Genomic DNA, 16,465 nt, shown 5'->3' on the forward strand with positions numbered 1-16,465 from the left:
CGCGGGGCCGTCGGGCGGCGCCGGGCCCTTCCCCTTCGCGCTCGGCGCGGACCGGGGCGGGCGGATCCCGTGCCGAGCCCGTCACGTGGCGCCGGGAGGCAGGAAACGGTCCGCGCGTGGATGGAGCGTTCCGGGCGCAGTCATTAACGGGGCGGCGTGCCTGCGTCACGTGACGCGGCCCGGGCTCACGGCACCGCGACCCGCGATGCCCCGTCACCAAGAGCTGCTGTAGAGCTGCGGCACCAAGAGCTGCTGGCGGGGAGCACGGCCAGCACGTAACGCAAGCGCTCCGCTTCAGCGCTGACGGCAGCGGGCAGCGCGCCGGCTCCCATTGCTCTTCCTTTGTTAAAAGCAGAACGCTGGGCCCAGCTATCCGGAGCTCTTGAGGAAACGAGACGCTGGGAAACGAGCGTGGCAGGACCGTTGCAGAGCCCTCTCAGCACCGCCTGCAGCACCGGGGCTCCTTGCTGAGCGCAGGCAGGGCTGGCAGCCTGGGTGGGGTATCCACCTACCGCCAACCCACCTCCCTCAGTACAGCGCCTGAATGTTTCCCAACGCCTGCAGGGACGGTGCCTTCACCACCTCCTTGGGCAGCCCGTTCCACTGCCTGACGACTCTTTGGAGAAGACGTTATTCCTAACATCCAACCTGAACCCCCCTGGTGCAACTTGAGGCCATTCCCTTCAGTCCCGTCACTAGTTATGCATGAGCAGAGGCCGACACCACCCCTCCTCCCCCTCCTCCCTTTAGGTAGTTGTAGAGAGCAATGAGGTCCCCCCTGAGCCTTCTCTTTTCCAGACTGAACAATGCCAGCTCCCTCGGCTCATGGTGAACATGAGGATACCCGCTCTGCCCGTGCTGGAAGTGTCCTCTGGGGCTCCTCAGCTCTGCAAGGAGCCGACCATTTGGGAATGTGTGGCTGTTTCAGGGCTGGGGATGGATCCTTCTCTGGGGACACCTCCAGTTGCTCGGCTGTGGACCCCCAGTGAGGGGCCGGGTGCCACCTCCCAGTGACTGCAGCCACGGGACAGTCACAGCAGCCCCAAGGAGCAGCCCTGAGCACAACACCTGGGGATGTGGGGGAGCTGTGCCCAGGGCACAGGCAGCCCACGGCCCACGATGGAGACAGTCTGGGGTGCTGGGAACTGCAGCCAACATGACTTTCCAGCAGCAAAGGAATTTACCTACAGCAAATAGTGAAGAGCGCTCAGAAAATGCCAAACATCAGGTGGTGACCTCACTTGACATAAATCTGGGTGTTAAATTTACACTTCTCTGAAAAGAAAAAAAGAAATAATAATAATAATAATAATAATAAAGACTTTATTTGCAAAGATGAACACAGTAGAGGAGTTCTCCATTCATTAAAACAAGCAAGCAAGCAAGCAAACAGACTTGAAGTCTATTTCAAATTAGGGTCAATTGTCCCTAAATAACCATTTGTGCAAGAAAGTCACCAGCTGCCTGCCAGACAAAGTCAAGCACCCCTTGAAGCAAGGACTGCAAAGCACGTGGACTTAGGGGGGGCTGCCCAAGGCAGGTGTGTGGGGCAGCCGTGGGACGCAGGGCTGCCCGTGGGGGGAGTTTTGGTTTTCTCAGCCCAGCCCCTGCAGGGCATCCTGCCAGCATCCTCGCCTGACCCGGCCAGAGAGCTCTGACTCAGTGCCCCTTTGACTGACATCTTGTTTTCTACCAGCTCCTGGCTTGGCTTGGGGACAGGAGGAAACGGGAGCTGCTGGGGTGTGCTCAGTCATCCTCCCCAGGGTGGTTTTGGGGTGTGTGCCTCAGCCAGGGGCTGCCTGTGAGGTCACGGTGTCCGATGGCCATGTGCTCAGGTAAGGTGTCATTGTAACAGCAGTGGCCCAGAGGGAAAACAAACAAAATGTTCCCTCCAGCCTTGAAAAATCATGTTGGGTGGCAGGAAGTGGTTGGAAAAATTGCTTCCCAATCTCCCTAGTCCTTGCTGGGGAGAAAACTGGGGGGACAAGGATGAGGGGAAGCTGTCAGGCCACCCAGCTCTGTGTCACTCCACAGCACCAGAGGGGACGAAGGCCAGGCTGCCTGCAACCGGAGCTGTGCTGCTGACATTTCCCTGTCTGGAAGGCAACACTGGAGCTGTGAGCTGCTGTCCCTGTGGGGAATGTAGCTGTGCCTGGGAGGTCAGCAGCTCCTGGTGCTGCTGTGCTCAGGGCGGGGGCTCTGTCCCGGCTCACCTAGGGGTGAGCTTTGCTCAGCATGTAGGGCCTTCCTGATGTCAGGGCTGGCTCCCACCAGACCCAGCCTGGGTTGCAGGCTCCTCATCTGTGCCAGTGTCTGTCCTTGCAGTGACTTCACCTGCACTGATGTTATCTTCAGCCTGTGACATTGCAGCCTGCTGCTGTCAGTGGCAACATGCACGGGCTAGGGGCACAAAGGAGGCTACAAGGGGGAGCAGCCACGAGGCAGTGCTTTTCATAAGCTGCCATAAGCTGCATTGGTCTGGAGACTCTACTTAGCAGTTCTTTATGCCCCTTATGCACCGGGACAGATCTCTGCCTGTTACTGGCAGAGGACTGGGGCGGCTCAGAGTCATGTTCCTGTTGTCACCCAGCCCTGAAACCCAAGAGAGCTCCTGGTACGGAAGGGCAGCTATAAATGTCCTGCCCCAAACAGCTTCTACTATATTGAAGGGAACACTAAAGTCTTTTCTTAATCCACAGTCTGTTTTTGTGCTGAGATGATGGGAACGAATCCCCGGCTGCCTCCTCAAGATTTTACATGTGCACATCCCTGCTCCCACCATCTTATTCTCCACACACCCACCTCAGGGACCTGAAAAACATTCCCGAGCATCCTGAAAGCCTCCCAGCAATGTGTGAGGCTGTGACCTTGGCACCTGGCTGCAGAGAGCTGCAATAGTCACAGAGGTGCTGGCAATGGGGCTGTGGAGCAGAGGGCAGGTGCTATTCGTGCACCATCCTGAGATCTCTGGCACATACAGGAATCTTCAAACGAACGCGTGCAGCCCTGAAGGCGGCAGGGCTCCCTTGCTCACACAGCCCATGTTCTGGCTGCAGGCTGAGTGCAGGGCACAGCAAGGCACAGCCTCGAGAGCTCAGCCTGGCTCTGACAGGTTCACCATCCCGGGGCTCAGTGCTGAACCTGCAGTGCTGCCTGGGCCACATCCATGCTTGTGCTTGTGGGATCGCTGCCCTGTTCCCAGCAATGCTGTGTGGCTGCTCCTGCAGAGCCCTCTGAGAGGCCTGGCCTGGCTGCTGGCTTTAATAACCCTGAGGGTGACCCAGCATCTGTGCCTGTCAGTTTGCATGTGAGGCAGTGGCCTGCCCCAGCACAGAGCTTCCACGGATGCTGACCTTACAGAGCTGCGTGGAAGGTCCCTGCTCCCAGGCCCTCCTGCTGGGTCCTGGCAGGCACCTGGCCCTGCTCTCCCTGCACTCCACTTGGCCCAGCTATGGCCATAACAGCACCGGGCCCAGAGCTGCCATCAGAGCCTCACAGCGGTGTGTGTGGAAGAGAAGCTTTGCCTGAGAGCTGCCCAAGCAGCAGAACCTCCACCCTTCTCCCACAGCCCGAAGCCCACGTTTCTGCTGCTGCTGAGTCTCACTGGAAAAGCAAAGCTCTTTCACGTTGTTTTGGAAGAAAGCCTTTTTCTTTCTCTCAGTTGTTCACGTGCTGAACACAATGACCATCAAAGCCCTGCTGCGGTGCACTGCAGTGCATTGTGCCGTGGTGACAGCGGTGGGCCTGTCTGCCACTGGGTGCTGCAGAGATGTCCCCATGGCCCAGCTCAGCCCTGCAGAGCCCAGATCCTGGGCCTCAAAGTTCTCCTACAGGGTCCAAGGAGGAAGGAAAAGGAGCTTAGGACATTCCTTTCTCTCATTTTTGCAGCGCTAATAACCCCAAAAAGCTCATTTTCTTCTCAATACCTTTCTAAACATCTGGATTTTGGAGGACACTGAAAACCAGGAGGCTCGGAGCCCATGACGCAGCCAGCACAAGGGCAAGAAGGGGCCTTAAGTCAGCACTGGGCCCAAAAATAGCACAAGAGGGTTATCTGAAAAATGCACTAAATATAGACAAAGCCAGCTCAGGCCCCAGCACAGCACAGACAGCCCGGCACGTGGCAGCCCCTCGCAGCCCATGTGCCGCCACAGGCCCAGCTGGGGCCGGCTCATACCCTGTGCCTCACAGTGCTGCCCACACAGCCCATGGCCCAGCTGGGCACCTGCATCCTGCAGCTCCTCACGCCTCCGACGTTCACTGATTTCTGAGTTACCAGAATTAAAATCAAAACCTCCCCTAAGGATGAGGATCGAGATAACAGCAGGAAATATGTTGGATAGGACCAGGTCTTGGTGCAGAGGACTGAACTGTACTAGGCAAACTCCCTGACAGAGGTCCAAAGCCCCCGAGGCCCACACAGCAGAGAGTCACAGCCAGAGCCACAGTCACAGCCAGAGCACGAGGCACTCCATCAGCGGGGGCCTGGCCATGTGCTTGGTTGGTAGATTTGGGGTAAATTCCTCCCCAGGCATGTCTGACACAGCCACACGGGGCTGAAGAGAGGCAGTTGAGAGCAAGCACACCTCCTGCACCTCTGCTCCCCACCTCTTCCTCATTTCTAGCTGTGGTTTCAGCCACCAAGGGAATGGGTTTTGTAAGGTCAGAAACATAAACACACTGCTGAGCTCGGCAGCCAGACCTTCCCTGACCTGCTGGGCCACAGCCCGTGGGGCTCATCACTTCTTTCACAAAAGCTGTGTCATGGTGTTGTAGATAAGCACTCACAGACAGCGCCTGGCTCTCCTGTCCTCACCTGTGCGTGCAGTGCCAAAGCCCAGTATTGTCTTGGGCCCAAGGAGGACTGGGGCCAGGAGGGAGTGAGGCGGGATGGGTGGCCAAACATGGGCTGGCAGCAGCAGATGCTTGTGCCCTGTGAGCTCACCTGAGCAGCAGGGCTGTCAGGGGTCAGTCCGTGGCAGCTGGATGCAGCCATCCCCAGTGCCATCATCCCCACATCCCGGCACCATCTCCCAGGCAGCTCTTCTCTTGCAGGTGGGCTGTGCACAGGGCTTTCATGACAGTGAACTCTTTCCCCAGTCCCACTCAAACGGTGCCAATGACACCAGGGTGCTGGCAGAGAGAGCACATTTTGGAGAGCTCACACTGTTCTGTCTGCAAACCCCTTCACCTCTGAACCTTCACACACTTAGATAAAAGGCTCTTGCAGAACTGCTTCTCCCGCAAAACCTATTTTGCCTCAATTTGATTCTTTGTGTAACTCAGGTTGTTGAAAAAAACACTCTTTACTTCCTGCTCTTCCGCTGCCAAAGGCCACCATGCAGGTGATGCAAGAGCTGGCTGTGATTGCAGCACAGCTGTGCCCCAGGCACTAAGGGTTGCACAAGGGGCAATGATGAGCAGGTGCAAAACCAGTCTGAACTGAACAGCCCCCCCCCCCCCCCCCCCCCCCATGTGTAGGGTGGAAATAAGGCTTTTGGTTGTGATACAGGCACCTGGTTCAGGCTCAGAAATGCTGCATTAAGACCAAGGCAAAATTCCAGCACTTGTGTCTTCCCTTTGGGGCTGGCATCAGCCATACAGATCCAAGTTGCCATTACAGAGGACAGCACCCATGTACATGGTGTGCTCATAGGAGGGGGCTATCCTAACCAGTCCAGGAAGATGGAGGGGGTTGTTCTCACCACAACCTCTTTCCAGCAGTCCAAAGAAATAAGGCTGAATCTGAACAAAGGCAGCTAACCAGGCTGACAGCTCAGGGAGGGAGGTGCTCATCCGACCGAGGCTTGCTGAGAGCTGCGTGCCGGCGGTGGCTGTCAGCCCGGGTCCCGCCGGGCAGGTGGAGCAGGGGGGGACAGAGAGCCGGAGAGACGGGTTTGGGAGAGGGACAGCAGCTCTCCGACCTCTGCGGGCATCTGCCGGGGCACGGAGCTGGCAGCCGTGCCGTTCACAGGACACGTTTCCAGGGCTGTGCCAGAAATTCCCCATCGTTTCCCCAGAGCTCAGACTCTGGGAGCTGCCAGGCATGACAGACAGCCCAGGGGTCGCTCCGCTCACGAGGCAGCACAGCGCTGCTGCGTGGCCTTTCCCCTGCCCGCTGCGTGCCCGGCACGGCTCTGCGGTGAGGCGTAAGTGAGGGCACGAGGGAAGGGGAAGGATTTTGGAGTTTCCTCCCAGTTCCCCCCCCGGGTGCACAGCAGCGACTCACGCACCATGGGACAGACGGGCATGGACTTCAAAGGGCCGCGTCCCACGGGACAAAACAGCCACGGGGGAGTGACTCTTCCTGCGAACCAGCCAGTGGGTGCAGCACCGAGCAGCAATGCGGTGCTCAGAGTCACGCAGCAGGAAGGCTGGGTGCGGGGCAGAGATAGCCCCGAGGGCCGGGTGGGGAGGGACGGGAACCAGAGGTCACTGGGTCTGAGCCCCCCTGCCTTCATCCCCGCTGCCCAGAGCAGCTCCCAGGGCCTCATGATGGCATCGTCCACCCGGACCAACCTCTCCCTGGGAATTCCCGGCCACCCCACGGTGACGGGGCCCTGCCTCACCGTGCCGGTACCATGGGAATGCTCCCGGAGTAACCGGCACCCGGGCATCAGCATCACCCTCAGCCCCGGGAAAGAGCCCGGCGCTGGCCGGCCCCAGGAAAGAGAGCTGAAGTCCTCTCCTGGGAGGATGCACGTCACCTGCTCCCTCCTGCCCGGGGGGAACGCGGTGCTTTCCGCACATCCTGCTCAATGCAGGAGGAGCGCCACTAGGCGTTTGTGTCCCCAGAGAGCACAGAAATGGGGCTGATGGTGGGAACAGAGCACCAAGTACCCCAAAGAGCAGCAGTCTGTGCGCGGCTCTGGGCAAGAACGAGGTGAAGCAGAGCAGAGTCCTTCTTCCCAAATCAACCTGTTCCCTCACGGTTTTCTGCAGACAACAAGCAGAAACCACTTTTTCCTTCAGTTCACTAGACTGCAGGAAGAGATGGGCACTTTAGCCTGACCCTCAAGCCTGGAGAACTGCTGACAGCACTGAGCCCAAAGATTTGTGCACCCAAATCCCTCCTTGCACCTGGCAGCCACCCACACGGGGGGGTGGGGGGAATGGAGGAGGGGGGGTTTCTCAAGTGTGGTTTTCACACTAATAGATATGCAAATACAAAGCAACCGGGGTTTCAAAAGGTCTGACCTAAAACATCTGCTGGAGAGACACAGAAATCTGTGCCCTCATCTGTTTCCATGTCTTGGGCTTCAAAGTGAATGTGTATGTAATGGAGTACTTCAATACAAGAAACACCATTCCATGCAAGGAGGGTAATCAAGAGGCGCAATTAATCTCATCATACATACGCCAGGTTTGAACTGCATGAAAGAAAGCAGCCAGGATTATTATACACATTTCATCGCTGTTTCATTAGACAGGTTCACCTACCACCAGTGTGAAACCAACACTGTGTCCAAATGTGTGATCCTGTTGTTGGGGAAGGCACTGACAACTCGTGGGCTTATCTAAATACAGTAAGAGCGGCCATGTAAAAAATGTTGTAGTGACAGCTGATCAAGAACTCCGTCAGCCTGAGTGAGCTCTTTTAGGTCACCTCACAGTCAAGATGGGTCCAGTGCTGCAGTGCTATGGGCCACATGGGACCTCTGGTGATGGTAAAGGGGTAAAGGCTGTGCTGAGCCCCTGCTTTGCTGGAAAGCCTTTCTAACAGCTGCACGGTTGCCTCTCATACCCATCTACATTCATAGGATCCACACTCTTTATTTCTTTTTGTATCATTTTTTCCCCCCTTCTTCTTTTTATAGCCATAGCAAGATATTGTGTCTCTTCAGGAAGCTCAGCTGCTCACTGCTCTGTGAGTGGGCAGTTCTGGCCTGAAGAGCAGCTTTGTCTTGAAAGGTTTGAGCCCTGAATCTTGAAGTAAAGGACTGAGTTGTCTGCAGCTGGACTCTGCCTCAGCCTGGGGCTCCTGACAACATATGGTTGTTGTGTTTGGACTACTGCCTCTACACTGAGTGCTTCAGTCAATCTCAGCTCTAGGTTGCTATTAGAGCAATGATACATTAACCAAGCCTTGTTCCAAATATAGCTTTGCCAGGGGTGGATCATTAAGTATAAGTTGCCTTTACTTTTGGCAGCAGTCTGAGAATTTGAAGAGCCCGAGCCTCTTCAGTTTGGCTTCTGTCAGTACCACACTTAGAAGGAGCAGTCAGTGTGGTTCTGACCTGCTGAGTGCTGGGCAGGTGACCCGGGCAGTAACTGCTGGGTAGCTGGGCAGCACCTCTGTTGGACAGCTTCTCACTGGCTTTACTGAGTCAATGTCTCCATGCAAAGAAGGGCAGACAGAAATAAGTCCATTCACAGACAGGCTCCTCATTGCTGACCATTCTCCCCAGCCTGGACAGTGTGAACATCCTGGTAACGTGGTACCTTGGCCCACTGAAATTCCTCTCTGGAAAAGTATCTTATTTATTTATTTCCCTTAACCACAAGAAACTGAGTATCTGAGTTCAGTATCTTCCCTGCTGTTCTAGGAATACTGGTCTGTTCTTGTTACTTTCCTTTAGACTTCAAGACTGAAGCAGAGGCTTTGTGAAGGATTTGAGAGAAGCTATGTAAAACAGGCCCCTACCCAGCAAGGCCTTTGCTAGCCAGGGAGACAGCAGAGCTGAGGTCTGTAGACTCAAAACCGAAGCTGAGTTTGTTTAAAATAAAATACTTAATTGCTGGGATTTGTGTGCAAATGTAATTGTTTACAGTGCAGTCATTTGGCACTCACACAATCTCTGGAGCAGCAGTCATATAGACTAGCTCAATGAAGCCCAGTGTATCCAAGACCTCAGATGGCTCTGCTCCATCTGCTTTGGAGGATGTGACGTTGCTCCAGACACACAGCCTGGGAGCACAGCACTAGCTGCTCTGGACTTACTCCAATGCATTGCTTTCTATACAGCTCACATGTTGACCCCTGCCTCTTTGACAGGTCATGGCTGAAATACACATCTCAGGCAGCTTGCCATGAAAACACGTCTCAAGGAAGGCTGAGATGCAAGTGTCTCTGCAAGAGCCTCCAGCCTCATTAGCTAGTGTTACAGACAGCTTAATGCAGCTAACAGCCACATTTTAAACACTTGACATTCCTTTTCCCAACACTTAACAAATTCCTTCTGGATGGACTGTTCCCAAAGCTGAAATGAGACAGAGCAACTATGAAGAACTATGCAAACCTTGCTGACAGTAGCAAGCACCCTACCTTGGGCTCCAACCTACTGCTGCAGTCAGAACAGGTGAACTACACCTACACCAGTCGCACCCATCTCAGAGCTGAAAGCACACTGCATCTGCTGGTGACATGGCCTGGGAATGATCAAGTGAGAGCAGAAGAGAAATACAGGGAAGAGGGGAGGGAGCAGCCTGTGCAAAGGCTGGTTTGCAAAGGGTCTTCATAAGGTACAGATCCCTTTTTGCTTCTTTCCCATGTCTGTGTGTCAGGTCACGGGTGGGGGGGTGTTCGATTATACCTAACAGTGCTATCAGGAAAAGGTGACAACCTCTCATGTGGACAGCACTTTCTTTGAGTTCCCTCATCTGCCTGTTTCCATTCCCGTAGTCTAGAGAGCAGGGCAAAGGAAAACACACTTCTAGTTTTAACAACTGCTTTTCCATCCATTATACCCTGTTGGCTTTGATTCTTCTATTGACTTCCCCACAAATGAAGAAAATCACATTGATTTCCAAGTATATATTGTCAGTCTGGCACTGCACATATTCTACACATTTTTTCCTCTCCTCGCTTTTGCTTTTCCTTTTCTTCAGTCCAGACAGTCTCCCTTGATAGTGGGGTATCTGCACACAGCTCTGGGCCAAGACAAGCACAGTATGTGTTAGAGATCATAGCACAGACCGTCACAAACCATGTAGGTAGCTCTTAGTTTTACAGACCATAAATGTAGCCCTTAGCTGCTCTATCAGAGGAAGCTACAGACCATTCTGAAGTCCCACAATGAACAATCCTGTGGGCAAGTAAAGCACTGCCAGAATGCTGTCGTGGAAGTGCTCTGAGCTGTTACACCAGTGACCTATGAGTTCATCATACCCGAAGTGCTTCTGAGCGTATCACAATTGACCAAAAATAGCCACTGGTCCACAAGACCGGGGTGAGCTGGCTGCTCCACCTCCTGCCTATTTCTGCTCAAGTCATTCCTCATAACCAGGGTAAGAAGGGAATCCAACAATCAAACCCACAAGCCTCCACCTATCTGACACAAACAGTGATCTCTGCAGTTCAGCAAGGAATTTCAGCTAGAAGAAGGGTGTCATTGTTGGGAGCCCATTACGCACCTGGGTGTTGCAGCCCTGAGTAGGCCAACTAGAATGATGGCAAAGCCCACATCAGCTGATGAGACAGCCTGCTTGTCTAAGATGCCGCTGTCAGGGTGGGTAGTTGTTTGTGCTTTGTTTAAATAGTGCCCCAAACTGAACAGCGCTTCCTTGTCAGGTCTTTTAGATTCATCTTGCCTATCTCTAGCTGTCTGGAAGGTGTGTGTTCAGTTCCCATCATTAACATGGCCCTTTCCTACCTAGGAGAGAAGCCTAGAGCAAGTTTTTGGCGCTCTGGACAAGCTCACCTCTCCACAGCATCAACAATGAAATTCCACCAGAAGATAAGCTGGCTTAAGTTTTGAGGCAGGAATTGCAGCTTTCCTCTTCTGGTTACTTCTTAAAATCTCATTCTGGAAAATGTTCAATGTGGTACCAGAAATAAAGTCTTTCTGGGAACTGAGTAAGTCTGATCTTGTCTTACAACAAAGAGATTTGTCTTTTATGTACAGGAAGTTCCTGGCATAGGAAACCACTTGGAGAAATCTGAAGCTTAAATTGTTTGTTTTTCTCCCTGAAGCCAAAGAAGAGCTGAACAGTCAGAGTCCACTTTTTATACAGACATCTTCTCACCTCTATTAAAGACGAGGCCATGCTGCCTTCTGCTAATCAGAACGAGTGCAATATTCCCATGCTGCTGCTATTTCAGCTTGCTGGGAAAATCTGCTCTATTCTGAGGCAGTGAATCAACGAAGCAAACACTTCTCTTTGAGTGATTCATCAAAACTGCAATACTCTTCATTTTTACAGCACTTTTAATCCAAAGGTCTGAAGAGCAGATATAAAGAGAACTTGTGCAGACTGCATAAAGAAAAATGAAATCGAACTGGGAGGTGGCAAAAGCAAAAGCTGGCAGGTGTTTTGACCAACATGCATTGATATCCAACAGGAGACAACCTGGAAAAGGACAAAGCAGCTGAGGTGGTCTATTGATGAAGAATCCTGGTATTTATGATAGAGGACATTGGAGTGGGCTTCACAGGAAAGCCCAAACCATCAGGGAACAGTAATGACCGCAATGCAACTCTTGCTCTGTAAGATCTTTGCTAAGAACAAGAGAGGAGAACACAGTGTAGTGTTGGAGCGCTTGACTGGAACTAAACAGATCATGAGAGCACGGGGAAAATAAAAAACTGGGGAAAAGTAGCTCTGGGGAGCAGAGATGGGAGGAATAGATCCCACAGGAACAGGAAGCACCCCTGAACTGTCAACACCACTGCACACAGCTGTGAGGAGATCTCAGTCAGAACAGTACATTTACTTGTGGGGAGCCAAGTAGGAAGAGACTGATTCAGACAGGGAGAGCTGCAAGGAAGGGCCGTAGGTTGCCGCAGGAATCATAACACCTGTTTTATACTGTGAACCTAGAAAAGGAGTGGCTTGTTTACCCAGCAGAATGTCAGCATTGTGTAATGCCAGAGGGGCAGAGAAGAAGTGCCCAAACCAGCAAATGTGTGCAGAACCAAAGGTGAATCACCCCTGAATTGGCTCAATCTTCAACAGAGTGTTTTGTGAAAGGTCCCCTGTGATGCAACATCATCAGGTTGTGTTATCAGCTAAGTACCACTTTGGGTGTCCGGTGCAGACAAAGCAACAGACGAACAGCAGCAGCAGCAGCTCTCCAGTTGGCTCCATCTGGATCTGTATTTGGCAACTTCTGTTGCCATTTTGGCAACAAAAGCTGGAGGCGTCTGGGTAGGCAGTGGGAGGAAATCCCCTTCACCCAACTTAGTGATCTTCATAAAGCTGGCAAGAACACCATGACTTTTAGAGGTCTCCTCCTCGGCATCATTTGGCTGAAAGTAGTTGACAAAGTTTCTGCTAGACAAAAGGTAGCTGCACACAGAGTGTGTTTGCTTAACACAAGTCCCTCAAGTCCCTGATCTCATCCCCAAATCAGTGTCAATCTGCAAACAGATTCCACAACTCTGGCATTTAATACATACATGTTTGTTTTAGGCATCTGATGCTTTGATGAGGCTCAAATGTGTACATTTAGCTTATGAACTTCCCTCTGCTGCTAACCTCAGATCTCCCACTGGAGAAACACTGGAGCAATCCCACACCCAGATAAAACTGCTGCATTTGTCACAAGTTGCTCTTCTGACGGTTTTGGGTTTGGTTTGGTTTTGTTGTTTTTGTTTGTTTGTTTGTTTCCATTCTTGTTTTTGCTTTTGCACTCCAATTAGACACAAAGCAACCGCGGTGGAATGATTTTACAAATGATTTATGGTGCCATCTGAGGTTATCTGAATTTCCCCAGGGTTCCCATTTCCCCATGCTGGTCAGATGGTGCTGGAAAGCGGATGGCATGGATCACATCAGCAGAACCAGCATCGGAGAGCAGGGCAGCTTTAACCACACAGCTGTACTCCAATTATTCAATAGAGTCATGCTCTCAGGCAACTGCTGTCTATTACAGAACTGCCACTTGGAGGGCAGTCAGTGTTGACAAAAAAGCATTTCTGATCAGAAAGCTGAAGACAGCATTAACAGCTACAGGAAAAAAAGTATCAGCATTTCTGTCTTCTTATTTACAGATGTCTGCACAATTTAACTTGAACAAATCCACTCGGACTGATCAGAAGATGTGCAGAGTCCAGTCAGTCCTGCGGCCATCAAATCCCATGGGCAGCTAATGTTTGTGCTAATAGGAAATTCATTTTACCACCTCAATAGAACTGTGTTGTTTTCAGACAGTGGCCTGAGAGCAGAAGAGGTCCCACTTGATAGGCTGATTTCTAAAGTTCCCCTTATTGTTTGAGAAGGAGATCTGTTGTCTTGCCCTGAACAGGCAGCAGCAGATGGACGTGCTGCCTCACCCCCGGGCAGGAGGGGAAGGGCAGCAAGAAACACTCCTTGGGCCATCTGAAGCTGCTTCTGCAGCATGAAGGCAACAAGCCTGTTCTAAGCACTGGAAAAACTTGGAGCAATGATCTTGGTCCAGAAAGTGCACGATTTAACCATCTAAATCCAGCAGATCATAGGGATGGAGTACACTGGGCTACTGGGGCCTTTAGGGACTATGTCCATGAGACATTCAGACTTCTCTGTTCCACCACCTGGTGCAGAAGTTGCATGGCTCCAATACAAACATTGTGGCCTGGACATTAACAAGCTCTCCCAAGTGGCAACCTCATAGTGTCAGTAAATCCATTACATTTCTTACAGGAAAATAAGGGTTGTAATGATAGATTATGATATGAAGTGTGTGCTGTCATTCTGTCCCTCAGTATTATAGGACACAAACAGGTCTTCCTTCCAATCTTCATCACTCTGGACCAAGGGTTGTAGAACCTGCTTTGTGAGAGTTTGTGTAAAGGGGAAGCAGATGTTGCTATGGATGTGGACAGCAAAACAGTTGTCATGCAGGCTGAGGAAAGTAAAGCATGAACAGAGAAGGCAGTGTGCTAAAGTCTGCCTGGAAGTTGTAAGCACTGGGGACTGATGATCCTGCTGATACCACAACCACCCACTGCCATCGTGAACCCAGAAAGCACAGTGCAATATCCTGCAGCACAGCTAGCTGAGCTCAGCACAGGGCCACCACCACAACACTGAGCTCAGCACTGCTCTGAGGAAAGGCTGAGGCACCAGACATGGTCATGACAGGAGAGATGGCATCATGGCAGCACAGCAACCATTTGGAGGCAACCATGGAGGAGATGGTTCCTGGCTCCTCCCAGGCAGGTGATGGGTACAGGGCCCAGGGTGCAAAGCAGAGCACCTGCACCAGGTGCCAGGAGTGGCCTTTCCCCATGAGGTGCTGGGGCAGGCTCCATGCCAGAGGCTCTGTGAGAAACGCTCGTGTCCAATAATCCAGGCTCAGGTGGAATTTGCTATGAATCACATTTTATTTTATACTTTTGCAACAGAAGGTGACCTCTAGGGCAGGCACATTCGATTGGAAAGACAATAGCTTCTATTTCCTACTGCCCAGCACAAGTTCTCATTTCCTCACTGGCTGAGCACTCCAGGGCTTACAGCCCATCCCACACTTCTCATTTTCTTATTATGTGTCCTTCCCCTGTTTACTGCTTGGTTACCTCCTCCCTGTTCCCTTTTCCCTGTTATGGAACACTGAGATAACCCTCTCGTAGTGTCACGGGTTAACCCTGCCCTCTGCCTACCATTCATCCTGCAGAACAGATCTGCTCCAGTACATTTCCCGATGTTACTCAAGGATGCAGACCTTCTATTCTTTAAGCTCAGCCACAAGCAGGAACTTGTCAGCATTATGAGTCCTCAGGTACATCTCTTTGGTTGCACAAGCTTCTTTCTGGTGTCAATCTGAGAAAACAACATTCCCTTTCCCACAGTTCCCCCTCTTTCTGTTTACACAATTGTCTCTTTTGAAGACACATCATCCCGATCACCACCATCTCCTACATCCTCCCTTACAGTCAACACCTTGTCTGAATATAGCGGTAGCCCTACAGCATCTGCTTACATGCGGTGGTTTTGATTAAATGCTGGACCAACTCTCTAACACAGGGGATAATGCAACAGCTGACTGCTGTCAGAACTCCTGCTATTACAATTAAAGATGTAAGTATTGATACCGCCACTCCCTTCCATTTACTGAACCAAGATTCCAACCACCTAGTAAGTGAAGTGTCTATTTCTGAGTCCTCTGCGTTGGCCAGCGAGTCCTTGCAGTGCCCTGGTTATGGTGCAATTTGGGGCTGTATTGTTGGGTATAAAGGTGAAATAGTGATTGCCCATCGTTTACGCATACCTGATCCTTTCCAGCCAACATCATGTCTAACACTATCCTATTTTCCCATGTTATTCTACAGTGGCACTTAATAGTTATGCAATCCCTTCTATAATCTATGAACCTCTGCTGATTATGGTGAATATAATTGATCCAGGCTACATTCTTATTAAAAGTTATCCACCAAAACAGCGTGGAGTCAGACCTGGCTGTGATCTGGTTCCTTACTTTATGTTCATCAGGGATTTCTTTAGGCACTCCAATAATCTATATGTATCCTTCTGTCAGATGATACTCCTAAACTTCTCCTATTTCTCCTAAGAGTTTGAGAGCTTTCTTTTTCAAATGCCAGGGTGAGTGGGATGGCTAAGTGAACAAGTGCACAGGTGCCCCCAAGTTAGAGGGTAAGGTGGACTGCAGGGCCTTTCCTCTGAAATACCACCAACAATCTGCCTCAAATAGTTACCTAATAAATCCTCCACAACACATAGGGTTTCAATGCACAAGGTGCATTTGCCCAAGGGCCCTGGTAGCATTCACACTCTGCCAAGAGAGACAAGCTGTATGGTGACCAATGGCTGTGGAGAATACAGGGGGAACCCTGGTATCTCTGCTATAGAGGGAAGGGTAGAAGAGAGATAGAGAGACTCGCTAATCTAATTTCCCCAGGTAGTTTTCTCCTGATAAAGTGCAATCGTGCACTCCCATTCTTAGGAGATCCCTAGTCTCTCCCAATGGAAAGGGTACCACCTGGACAGTTGGTTGCCCCGAGCCACAAGCATAACACTTGCTATGACTGAGACTCTGGATGATACATTTTACCCATTCTATCCAGGCATTCAGGTCCCCATATCCCATTTCTACCTCAAACATGTGTCAGAGATCTTTTATTTCCTTAACAGCTACAATGGGGTTATTGAGATGACTCCTCTCCCTTTCTGCAAGGTCTTTCTCCTCCTACATAATGTTAGTAACACTGGGTTGTGGTTCCTATACTGCTATCCTAAATCTCACCACTGGGTCCTTCCCAGTCACATCTGCTCCGAAACCATAAGTGTGGCCGACAAATTTATCAGCCTTTCTAATCATTATCATTACTGGGTTACAGTGTAGGGGCTGGTGATTTGGCTGAGCAACCCCTTAAAATACACTGACTTGATTTTTCAAAGCTTCAATATCGTTGAACTTGTTGAGTAAATCCATCCAACATAGGTGGTAGTCCACCACGCTGATGATGATGGGTGCCGTGGGGCACGGAATTCCCAAGACATGCCTAATTTTGTCATTAGATTCTGTAAAATTCAGGAAGTGGCTTTCCTGGTCAGAATATTTGGTTCTCAGCAATCCTGTATCTGG

The sequence above is a fragment of the Excalfactoria chinensis genome, chromosome 15 (genome assembly GCF_039878825.1).
Source record: "Excalfactoria chinensis isolate bCotChi1 chromosome 15, bCotChi1.hap2, whole genome shotgun sequence".
Lineage (NCBI taxonomy): Eukaryota > Metazoa > Chordata > Aves > Galliformes > Phasianidae > Excalfactoria > Excalfactoria chinensis.